General features: G+C 32.0%; 1 protein-coding gene and 1 non-coding gene across 3 annotated transcripts in view; one reads left to right on the forward strand and one right to left on the reverse strand.

Moving 5' to 3' along the window:
• Positions 1–7,239: 7,239 nt before the first annotated feature.
• Trnap-ugg (transfer RNA proline (anticodon UGG)) lies at positions 7,240–7,312 on the reverse strand. Its single transcript has one exon. It is a non-coding gene; the product is annotated as a tRNA-Pro (tRNA).
• A 496-nt stretch (positions 7,313–7,808) lies between these two features.
• LOC113518414 (solute carrier organic anion transporter family member 5A1) overlaps positions 7,809–13,931 on the forward strand; it is a 69,032-nt gene continuing 62,909 nt past the window's right edge. For both annotated transcript variants that reach the window (XM_026903322.3, XM_026903324.3), the window contains exon 1: positions 7,809–8,114. The gene's annotated coding sequence lies outside the window, so the exon portion shown is untranslated. The remainder of the gene's footprint in view (positions 8,115–13,931) is intronic.

Genomic DNA, 13,931 nt, shown 5'->3' on the forward strand with positions numbered 1-13,931 from the left:
CTATTATAACTATAATGTTTCATTAAAATTAATGAAAACAAACAAATAAATCAGAAAGTCTGGTGGTGTCCAATAGTAAAACAAATAAAAAATGTTTTTATTACTACTATTTTCTTTATTTATTTTTTTTTATTTACACTCATTTAGACAATGTTTCTATGATAATTTCAACAAAACTTAGTTACTTTATTATGAGTTGTACTTTATTAAGTTCTGTAGAAACAGACTATACTTACAAATATTATAATGCAAGGCATATTGATTCCACTTTTTTATAATACTAGTCAATCTTGAAACTATGTCTGCACAAATTAGGATAAAAGATATAATATCTTATACGTTTTGCAACAAATATGGTATAGAAATATCTTTACAGACTTTCATACTTATATATATATTATTATCATAATATTAGTTGGATTCAAATATATATAATACACACATACAATACCATCGAAACCCTGACACAATATCAATACGAGGACAAACGTAAGACATTGTCCAGTGAAGAGATTTTGACCACCCACACATTCTTACGCGTGCTAAAACAGGTGAGTAAAATGGCTGGAACTCTCTCATTAAATCAGTGTTTATCACTGACTTAGTCAGAGAGTTCCAGGATCTAGGTCCCAATCCTCAGTTATTAAATGGAAATCAAAGTACGACGACCTAATCCAAATTTTAATAAATCTCAGGCAGTACAGATAATGTACCAAACGAAAATGAGAAATTCATCTTTTATATAGGTGTAAATCTACGTATTAGCTAATATGTGCATGGTAATGATATCAGCCGTTAACTGTCCATACTGAATGCTGAATATCGACCTTAAAGGGTTTTGCCAATAATTACCACACTTGACAGGTGGGTTGGCAACCGCAGATAAATTTTGGTGACTGCTGAAAATAGGCCTCCCCTTGTAGGGTTTTGCCAAGAGTTGCCATGCTTGGCAGGCGGGTTGGCAACTGCCGATAGGTTTCAAGATGTTTTAAGAGGGATTTATACCTTATTATATGTACATATAACCTAATAATAATTCTACAAGACGCTTTTATACCTACTAATTTTGAATCGTATTGATTAATAATGTTTATACAAAACACATATTTTTCAAGGATATAATATCTACTCATAATTTATAATCAGGTATTCAGTTTCGATGCCATTACAATAAGGAAGTACTTCCGAGTATCCAAAAGTTGAGCCCATAAAAAATAAAAGTCGTCAACGTTCACCATTACATCAGGTCATTGTAGTGGTTGTCATTGGTGCCCTTAAAAGGTGTACAAAACCATCCATCACACTTTAACGGCAGGTCAAACGAAAGGTCACTAAAGGTGAGGAGTTATTTTTATTCGTTGACTCGACCAAAGGATCTCATCCACAAGGCCGGAAGCTTAATTTAATTTTCCCTTTATAAAATTTACATAAAATTTATTTCAAAAAAATATTTTCTATTTGACTGCATAGAACTGCATGACATATGAATATACATATGTAATGAAGTAATATCAATTGCCAGTTACGTATAACCTACGCACCTACTCCTACCAGTTGGTCCTTCATCAAGCGATTACTATCCAAATATTGTTGTATTTGAACAGCAAATATCTACTTCACAAATAAATCAGTCAAGACCACGAAAGATGAGTATAATAAAATTAAATTGGTGATGAAACACATAATTTCTGCATACTGAAATGAAATTATGTAAGCATGTTATATGATGAAAATGTGTAAGCAGCTAGTATATGAATACCATAGAAGAAAACACAATTAATAAATTACAATAAAAGTAAACGAGTTCCCACATACATACATATCTGTCATGCCTGTCTCCCATTGGGGTAGGCCGAAACAATGGAACGCCAAATGCTTCGATTCAAACACCTCTTTCGCTTCTTCCACATTCCTCAATCTTTTCATACACGCTGGCTAATTACGGGTATTTTTAATTTTTGCCCATTCTTCAGCACCTATTTGGTCGACATACGTCCGTCTAGGGCTTCACCTATCAACATCCGAGTTCCTACTGCTATTTTAAACACGAAAGTGTGTAGGACGTAGGGATAGATATTCATTAGTCTTTTACGAAAAAACTCTTGAACGGATTTGATTTTAATTCGGTACCCATATAAGTTATAACCTAACTTAATATAATATATAGGATTCTTTATATAGTCATTGTAGCAAGCGAAGCCGCAGAATACATATATGTAAAACTTGACAAATTATGCTCTTTTATGTAAATGTTTTATACCATTGTCATCTTGATTAAGTTTATCTTCAACACCCCCCTTGTACTGTATATTCTATACTAGCCAGCCATATACAATACCTTCTAAACAACCAAATAAAATTACCAAATTAACTTATTTACTCAACTAACCTAATAAATATGGGGGAAGCGGTTGTTAGTAATAGTGCCCATTTCTAACAATATACTCTATTAGATAGACCTCCACGCAATCCCCTCTGGAAACCATCGTAAAATAATTCCTGCTAAATTCGTCACAATGGACTAACTAACCCGTCTTCATCTTCACCAGTCATCACTCACAAGTACATGCCCCGCCAATGCATAGATAGATAAGTCGTTTGCTTGGATTCCTCTGTTCCATTCATGTTTCAAACGTGAAGCAGTTGTGTCTGCATAACTATGTTTCGATTTGAAGAGTACGATATGGCAGTGAATTTACAGGGTACAGAGGCATAACACCTTATTCCTCAGGAATGGCAACGCATGAGGGTATCATGGGCGAAATACTCGTATATCCATATATACTCTGGTATATCCATGATATCTACTGCTCATGTCTATAGGCGACCGTTACCACTTTCCACCAGGTGGGCCGTCAGCTTATTTGCCATTCTAAGTTGTATAAAAAAGGTACCTATAACGCAGACCAAATTCCCTTATAAAAGACTTATTACAAGTAAAATCTAACTCACAAAACGATTTCTACTACTCTTCTATTTTCTTAAAGACTTGTTTGTTTTAGTATTAGTTACTCATTAATCTTACGGAAGTTCATAATATTGCTAACAACAACGCTAATGTATGTTAATACTTATTAAATGAACAAATTAAGCTCTTTGCTCATGATTTCCCTATGATGATACCTTGAAACTTCAAAATTTAAATTGTGTATAATTACATAATACAATCAAACAACACTTCAACTAATTAATCATTTACCATTAAATTATAAATATGCAATAATAAGCAGTATTCTTTGTGTAAATGAGATTTAATTTTTATTCTTTAAGCCGGGCCATTTGAGTTAACACAATATGTTATCTACCTTCAAGAAAAGAACATATTCCTTTTTAAAACGCCGGGGCACACCTGCAATGTCGTTGGTGTTGTGGGTGATCATGGGCGGCGGTAATCACTTACCATCAGGTGAGCCGCATGCTCATTTGCCCCCTGTGTTGTAAAAAAAGTCTTATTTTAATCATTTTCTTTTTTTTAACAACATAGAATGGCAAACAAGCTGACAGCCCACCTGATGGAAAGTGGTAACCGTCGCTTATAAACATAACAGAGTATACTGTTTCGCCCATGATACCCCCCAATGCGTTGCCATTCCTGAGGACTCCTCACTTACTTATTCCTCTGTACCCTGTAAATTCACGCCATATCCCACCCTTCAAACCGAAACACAGCCATGCAAACACAACTGCTTTACGGTTGAAACACGAATGTGACAGAGATACCCATGCAAACGACATTTGTATAAAGTCTCCCTCTGGTATAATTGATCTACTTGTTAGTTAACAATTTATGTGGTTTTAAACCATTCTCTGTGTCTACCATCTCACAACCCTGACATTATAAGATAATAATAACAGATGCGCAATAATAAATTATAATAAACAACGACATATTTCTTGGTATATTCGTATTTACCTAATAATTAGGTACGGAAAGTCTAGAAATCTAGTAGGTATCTATAAAAATAATTGCTATTTCATTTTTAACAAGTTTAGTTATTGCTGTCACAAGCAGAAAGGAATTATAATTACTAAAAGCTTTATTACCATTATTTAGTTTGCATTAAATAGAATTTATTAAATAGACAAAATTATTTTCTAAATAACTTTGATATGACGGTTATATTTTTCAATTGTAATTTTATTATCCATGTTTATACTATATATATATATATAAAACGAAGGAGTTCGCCTGTTTATCGCCTACAACTATCAGTCGGATATGAAAAATTCTTTATGCATTTGATAGCTCATTTCTTGTGGAATGTTTAATAACCTTTCACTATTAGCTATTTAACATCACAATACGGCTATATGAGAAACTGCGAAATATAGCATTATATGCGGATTTCATTTAGAAGAAAATATACAATTACATATAGGAATTCAATATTAAATAAAAAAAACTATTAGATAATTTGATAACAAATATTATATGTTGAAATCTTTATGTTTTTTTTATAATATAGATAATAATTTTACGGTCTGAATACAATTTTATTTCACTGCGACAAAATGACGGTGGACACGCTTGGTCATTTTTCATGAATCTACGCAATATAACTCACAGCTAGACGAATAAAATGATACCTGATTTATCAAAATCTGTTCAGTCGTTAGTTCGTATGAGGACTAAAAACCAAAAAAGTTAAAAGCTTCTCGATATACGAAATATTACTTTTGGCAGTAGGATAAATAAACTTTACTGTATTGGTTATTGTATATTAATAATGCGTTAATAACGACCTTGTGGCGAAGCGGTTTAACAAAGTGCCTCACCTTCTGAACGTTGCGGGTTCGATGCCCGCAGAAATACTATTTGTATTTTGCGACCATGCTTTTACATATATAAATAAGTTAATGTGTATCTTTATTTGTATTATACATGATATATAACTCACAACTTTTCTGTTCTGTGGTTCAGAATATGACAGAGGTGTCGAGACACTGATTATTCCCTACAATGTTGTTTGAAATTAGACAAGGCGTAGTATGTATCACGCTAAATTTATGTGTATTTTTTACTTCAGGTTATCCCCTTATTCATTATAATACTCATTAAATGCTAAATCCGGACTTCAGATAAAGGGATTGACGTAAGTTTGCCATGCATTAACAATATAACATGTGAATATCTAATATCAGACACTGCGGAAGGGAATGCAGGTAATGGTCCCATTGCTATCAATGTAAGGTATAATAGAGGTCAGGTCTACCTTGACGTGGTCCCATCTGGATCCCATCGTGATTCATTTCTAAAAAATTGGCCATAATGAACTTTTTTCAATAGGGGAAAATGGCATGGAAACCCCGCCTGCGCTATCGATATACGCTGGCGGAAAAAGCAGGTAAGTTAGCCCATCGTGACGAATTCAACGATAAATTAGTCACGATAACTTCCATATATTGTATACTCGTATATTGATAGCAATGGGTACTAACCTCCGCATTACTAATAATCCCTTCCCCCCCTCCCGCAATAATGAACTAACCTAACTTCATCCTCACATGCTCATGTCATCCCTCACCGGTGTCCTGCTAACGTACGTATATAGATAGCACAGGCGAAATAGCCGCTCATTATCAACCGTTAAAAAAATACCACTCACTAACATTAAAACAAATTGGTGTCCACTAAGTTGGAAACACTCATCAATCCAACTCGCGTCTAACACCTGTCATCATAAACTTAACCAAACTTTACCTACTTATATTCACATTGTTAGTTAACACAGATCACGGAGTGCTGCACATATTGAATTTTAATGAAAACCTAAACCTATTACATTTGGGGGGAAAGGGATTGTTAGTAATGGAGTTTGACAGCCCCATTGCTAGCAATATGCCTTATTAGGTCGACCTCCACGTGGTTCCCCCTGGAAACCATCGTGAACAATTCTTGTTGAATTCGTCACGATGGGCTAACTGACCTACTTCATCTCCTCACCTATCATCCTTCACTGGTGCCCCGCCGGTGTATACCGATAGCGCGGGTGGGGTTACCATTCCATTATCATCCATTAAAAAAAAACCTATTACATTATTAAAATCCATGCAGCCATTTAGAGTGCACGTCGTACCAAAGATCGGGACTTACATACACTTAGAACTGGAAAGTCTTCAACAATCTAGTTATTAACAATCGATACAACAATGTATTTTGTGGTATCGATTGCATAATATTTGAGTTTGCGGCTCATCGAGTAACGTGTTTGAATAAAATACGGGCCGGTTCCGCGATTGGTCGAAACATGTTCATGCTATGCGCCTGCTCATGTAATTTGTAATTACGTCAATTCGCGTGGTCAAAGTGACATAAGGCTATTACAGTTCACGCATAAGTAGCACATGTGGTGACCGCAGCGACTACAAATAAGGTCCAAATCACGTTTTTGCGTTACAAAGTAGTTCATATGTGGTAAAAAAAATTACCTATTTAAATAAAAATTACTATATAACCTGTCGAAATAGTACAAGTGTTCCAACTTATAAAGTTAAAATTGTTTTTTGACTAGTATGGATAATGTAGGTAAATACAGATTTTTCCAAGAGACTACAACATGAAGTTCTTTAAAAAAGTGATAAAGAGGTTTCTTTGGGGTCGGCAACGCGCGCGTAATGGCCCTGCTATCGCAAGCGTTCATAGGCTACTATAACCAGTTACCATCAGGTGGACCGTATGCTTGTTTGTCACCTCAGTGATATAATAAAAATACAGAGTAGAATTTAATTTCTGCTATAATTCGAAATTTAAACATTTAGGTCTTAATCACCTACAACTACAATATAAATAATAGTACCTATCATATAAATAAGTACTTATTATATACACTATAATATAAGTAAGTACGTATTGGTACTTACACTTATATCACGAAAATTTAATGAATTATACATGTACTAAATACATACATATTTCAAATTTCACTTACATAGGTGCCTAAGTGAAAAAAAATATCAAAATGAACAATTAACAAAACAGATTCACAACGCGTAAGTAAAATGATAAAAGTACCTAACTTGAATTGACTGATAGAGAAATATGTAATGTTATGTACCTATTACCTCCTCTCTGGTGATATCATCACCAATTCGAAAATACATGGCCAAATTTTTTGTCCTTCGTCAAAACCTTGGCTTATTATTAACATTTATTACAGGTACTGCCAATGATATAATCCAAAGCTTAAGTGTGAATGTAAATGTGGGGTATGGACGGTTTAAATTGAAGAGAACAAAATTAGGGCTCATCCGGGATTTGAACCCGGGGCCTCCTACACCCAAAGCAGGAATCATACCACTAGACCAAGAGGCCGCTTCATCTACCTTTTCAAATTCTCTATCTCTTACTTATTTAAAAGAAACTTGTTTCTTTATTATATATATTTATATAATTAATAAATATTTAAACAAATTAAACATATATACGCTGATACAATACACTCTTAAATACATAATTGTAAATAATTACGAGTAAGATGATCATATCGTTTAAATTTATTAAATTAATGTCTGAAATAGTATATTTTATGCATAAAAAAATAGGACCCAAATAGATGAAATTAAAAACTACTAAACTCAACATTCAAATCTAAAAAAAATTAAGAGCCATCTAGCAAATATTATAAACTTAAAAATGTATAAAATCTTGTGTTCGATCGTGTGATGTATAGATGTCGCTTTTGTACTTGCTTTCTGTACTATCTTTTCTCCAAAGAAATAAAGTAGATGTCACTACCACTCACAAAACAGCTGTTTGCTACGGTGTTTTGCTTTCCATTCGTTGACAACTTCATTTATTTCATGTAGACAGAAATCAGTCCCGTACTCTGAGACAGTAAGAATTTCGGTTCTCTTTCGTGAGTTGTGTTATTTCTACTCATTGCAAAATAATACCAAATTTTATTTTGTTGACAAATTTTATAAACAAGTGCACAATTTTGTCTGTTTTACCTTTACGGCTCGTGTTCTTGACGAGAATAACTGCAAAGTGTGTATAAAATTCTTATGTGTTCAGCTGATACCTTTCACAACACAAAGGATATACGGGACACTCCGTTGTTTTCTGTGCGCATTTCACCAAAAGCCTGTCAACATATATTTACATACTGCTGAATGTAAGTATGTTGTAATGTTTTACACTTGTATCTAAAGATTATTTTACATTACACATGCATGGAAAATTTACTCTCATATACCTACTTATTGATTTACTTTCAAACGTCCTTAGGAAACAAACCAAAGATCGGGTTTGAGAGATTATAAGAACAATTTTATTATTAAATCTTCGCTTGAGTGCGAGTTATAAATATTATAATGATTGTGATATTAAAATTCTAAAAATTACATTGAGTTAGTGTTCTATTCCCCGAAACAATGATATTAATTTTAGCAGAGCTTAAGATTTGACATTTAAAATTTACAAACAATAATTCAATAACTATCATTTATTAGTAAGCATCTAAATAATTTGGAGTACTTATAAATTAGCCCTATAAATATCTATTTAAAGCCAGCTTATACTAAAAAGAAATTACATTACTGTCAAACCCTGAAGCTAGTTTACAATGAAAAACTGTACTATTTTCTATCATATTTAATTGTATAGCAGTTAATATGAGATACCCATAAGTTGGATTTAAATATATTTCTATGTGACATTAAAGAGGTAGCTGTTACCTAAAAAGTAACCACAACATTTCAGAATATCAGTACCTCTCATATGTTGCCTTAACCAAGGACGCACCACTCACCTTCACCATGTCTGTTAATAGACCTCTGCATGATTGTATTGTAGAATTAACATAGCTTATGCTTTTTATTACATATTTAATATGGCATTTTTAATACTTAATAAAGATTAGGATCCCATATAAGAGTTTCAATAAAATTGTTAAGGCTTTATTTATTTACACTTTTTTGCACCATTCAAAAAAATAATAAATACAGTAAATATTATTGTGAACTGATGAACAAAAGTTTCATAATATCTTATCAATAAATAATCTTTTCCAAACCACTTTTGAGTGGAGGACATTAAGAAAAAAGACAAAGGGTAGGTGGCACCCTATTATATAGATATTAGTTTATTTAGGAAACTGTTCCTTTTGTGCAAATGTAACTCAACTTGGATATATTTCATATTGATATTTGTCATCTTAAATTTATTACTGATTTTACAAAAATTCTTTAATTAACACTACATATGTCTCATTAAGAAACATACTATAACTATTCAAAATTCCAAAACTTTACTTAGACATTTCACTATTTGGTGATAAGTAATTTTATATCTATGTTGTATTTAATGAATAGTCAGCTAAGTTGATTTTAATTGTTAAGTATTTATACATCTTAAACACACTTAACATTTTCAGTATATCGTAATATTTCTAATTTTTTATAACTTTCATTGTAAGGTGTTAACAATAGTCATGGTATTCAGTCATGACCCCATGATGATAGTGTGATAATTAATCCAACACATTTATTATTTTTTGCCATTGCACAGTCTAGGAAAAACAAATTTTAGATTCTCTGATGTGCTAAGTAAACAATATATGAAATTAATTAGGTACTAATACTAGAAATAAAAAAAAAGAATGTATTTTTTTATCTTAGATTCTTTGCATTGTTCATTATAAATAATAATGTAAGCATAGGTGCATTATAATATAAATTTTTTTAACATTATATAAAAAATAATAATTACCTTACAAATATATGTATATATATATATATATATATATATATATATATATATATATATATATATATATATATATATATATATATATATATATATATATTTATATATTATATATTATATTTATATATTATTGTTTTACTTAATGTAACATAGTATCTAAAATTGATCTAAATTCCTGCACTTGTGTATTTTGTCTAGCAGGACAGTATTATTATGTACAATACTGTGTTATATTATTTTTTTCATTTGTTAAAAGGTTAGTAATTTCTTTTAGCTAGTTTTAGCTACAAGTAATATTTAAAATAATAGACTTAATGTCATTTGTTTAGTAGTTGGCCTTCACAAACTCAATGAGGCATTCATAATTATTTCCAAACCATAGCAACCAACTATCTTCTGCTCTGATTTCCATATATTCATTATGAATAATCACTAATATGTAACATGGTAATAATATTTTCATTTTTTTTTTATTCTAATACACACCTACTATTTGTGTGCCTGTAAATAAGATAGGGTAGATATAAGTATATATTACTATGTATTCTCTACAATACATTCTTATATTATAGAAATAACAAGCTTATTAATTCATTGTTTGCACAGACTCAAACAATACTACCTGTTAACACATACATAAAATGTTTGTGATTTCCACATATCTACTAATTAAATATACTAAATATTATCTAAAAATGTTACTGTTATTTCCGTTGTGTAATAGAATAATTGCGCTTTAAATGTGCTTAAAGGAAAATTTTAATAGTAACATGAATAAGACTGAATTTTAGCAACTCTTGGCACAACCTTGGACCTCATCCTAAATGCAAGTAAATATGCACTAGCAGATATTTATTAGATATTTAGTTTTACAATCTCACGATAAGTATCTTATTTCTTGGGGCAAAATGATGTTGTTATTGTTCACATGTCATGTCATGTCAATATGGTTATAGACTCTTGTCTCAAGTCTTACATCACAATATATGGTGGTTGTGACATGTGATGATGCTTGCTTCCTTGTTCGTGGCATTAAAAAAATTCTCATTACCTTTTTTAAATATAATTAAGAAGCTATATGCCGTCGCTTCGTCCGCGTGTTTCAATAATATAAAAATCTGTGTATCAAATTTTAATTGTATATGTTCAGTAGTTTTTGTAAGAAAGAAAAAAAAACATTCTCATAAATTTTTGCAATAATTAATAATAGGATGTAAATTACAATTATCAATGTTTTAGGTATGCAATAATAACTAGGTGTAAATTAAGCGAACTAGTAATATAAAGAGTGGAGATTTGTTTTTCCTAATTTTCTTAATAGTGATATCTAACTTTCAAGTAATATGTATATGTAATAACAAATAAACATGGGAAGGCACGAAGATCAAAATCTAGTTTATAAAGACACGACCTAGGTATACCATTATGATACAAACACAACATTCACCTTCACATAATTCGCACGCTGTGCAATGTATGCGAATTTTCATACTGATCCAGCACAATTCTAAACAACCGTATTGCTATTTGCATCGGCGACTGCGCAGAGAAACGTGATGCAAGCTTGTGGGTCAGTATGTGCTTCCGCCTAACGCCTGATGGTCACCAGCGCAGAAATGCACGCCACTTGCCAACTATTATCTTATTCATTGATTAAATTAATGATCACGCTACAAAAATTCGGACAGGACTGGTCATTCTATATTGGTTTTAAAACACTTGTGGTGGCAGGTTACTAATCTCTTGCATTACTGTTGCACATCAAAAAAATTATGTTGCATCTCTAATGCACTATAATTTTACCAATCCAAACCCAGTTGTTATTCGATTTAGGTTACAATTATCCTTGGATAACTTTCTCCAAGGAATATAGGTCGAATCGAAATACGAAAATAATTTGGAAACTTTTCGTGCAAACCATGTTTCTATTCCTTGAAATGAAATAAAATTTTCTGACCTAGTTGTACATACTTATGGACTATCATTCATTATAAAAGTAGGTACACTATGGATTAGTCGATGTAGTATACGATACACTGTAAAAGTGACCCAGTTTCTATTTGAACCTGGCATATTAATGCTTTTGTTAACTGATTAAGTATACCTGTTAGTTTACTATCTATTCTTATGGGAAATTTTAGATATTACTATATACGACTTTACGAACATTTCTTTGATAAACGGTTCAATCAAATTTCGTTGTTGTACGTATGAATTCTTTTTATTTTTGCAGTGGACCTTAAACTCTTGTAACCATATTCACATGTTCACAGAACGTAAAGAATTAGTATCATTCAGAACGCAGTAATCACGACTTGTATTAAATTGTAATGTGTGAACGGGCCGTTACACATACAGTAAACGATCATGGCCTCTTTACAATGTGCTCTATCTAGTGTATGTAAGTGTAAATTTATATAATAATATAAAAGCACGTGCACATTATCAGCTGTTTATAACACGTTTTTGATCACCTTTGTTTATTTTGCACGCAACGAGCTAATCTTGACCCACATGTTCGGTTAATTCATGTTAATTCACTTATTCACTTTAGCCACTGCATCACAATGATGGTGTCGTCAACATTATAGGTACGTAGCGTAAAACAAGGGCATGTCTCGTTTTGTTGTTGTTGATTTCAATGTCAATGAATATCATGTTGGTCTAAAAATTGTCTTTTGATATTACATAGTAGTAAAATTATTTCAGAGATAATCGAATAAAACTAGTTTATCTCTTCTTGCTTCTGAACGAGAATAATTTACCTAGTCCTGTTATCAGTTATTACAGTAACTAATTGTTTACAAGTTCTTGTTAATATATTATAACGCAATAAAGTTATGCCAGCAAACAATAAAATTCTCTAGATTAGTACTTATAAGGTCCATTGTATAAATTTTTACGTAAACGTTTTCTTTTCTTTTAAAATATATTAATTATTACAATAATTATGATAAGAACTTACGAATAGATACATAATTTTAATCAAACATTAAATAAACGAACTCCTTTTTGCTTAAAACAGCACTTCATGTATTGTAGTATCCATGTTTCAATCATTTCTGGGTTTCAGCTTGTTAATTATCATTCTCTTAATTTAGTTTAAATCATAATTATCTACCTACCTGGTTAACATTTATTAATATCTATCAATAATACATATAATATCTATTAATAATGCAGCTTTTTGTGTATACAGTATTTGTCATATCTACACAGAACGCACAGCTGCATAAATAAACTACTACAAATAAACAGCTTACTTAAACCTAAACCACAGCCTAAACATACAACTATCGCGCTTATATTTTGTCAATTTTTAATATACTTTTAATAATTATTTAAATTTCTAATAGTAAATATTTGTTGTACCTTTCGCTTGTTTACCATTCTCAAGAGATTTAAGAGATTTATCGAGCAAGAATGAATGGAGATGTCGGTAGGGGCCGCCCTAGACGGACGTATGTTGACCAAATAGGCGACGTGCTGAAGAAGGGCCAAATTAAAAGTACCCGTAACCGGCGAGCGTGTATGAAAAGATTGATGAATGTGGAAGAAGCGAAAGAGGTTTGTTTGAATCGAAGCATTTGGCGTTCCATTGTTTCTGCCTACCCTAATGGGAGACAGGCGTGACAGATATGTATGTATGTATGTACCATTCTCAAATATAAAACTTACGGGCAAATTTTTATTATTTTTAACGACATCTAGAAGAAAGAGTACTTAATTTGCCTTTTTTTGTGTGAGTAATTACTCGTATAAAAACCCCATCATCCTATGTTTGTTCACATTAATCTCCGAAAGTACACAATCGATTTTATCATCGTGTCAACCTTTAACTGTCCACTGCTGAACATAAACCTTTCCCCATAAGGGTAGTTTTGCCATTAGTTGCCACAAAGTTTTATTGAAATTTTATAAATGTGTAATTTTTGCTTTATTTTGAAATATGAAATTTATCCCGATAAGAAAAAATGATCCCGGTAGATGGCGGTAGAGGTCAAGATAACGTTTGCCAGTAGCATAGCTATAAATACGCGGATCTTTCACACCCGCAGTCGCCAAGCCATTTGTGCTGAAATGCGGCAACTAGCAACTACTCGTTCATCTAGTCGCGGTGTCTGACGCAAGGTGATCATTACGAAACACAGAAGGCGCCGTTGCGTCCACAGCGGCGAGTTTGCACAGCTCGTGCACTTACAGCGGATACAACGACTTCTTTCAA

This window comes from Galleria mellonella, unplaced genomic scaffold, assembly GCF_026898425.1.
Source record: "Galleria mellonella isolate WM207_F2 unplaced genomic scaffold, CSIRO_AGI_GalMel_v1 utg132, whole genome shotgun sequence".
In the NCBI taxonomy this organism is placed as follows: Eukaryota; Metazoa; Arthropoda; class Insecta; order Lepidoptera; family Pyralidae; genus Galleria; species Galleria mellonella.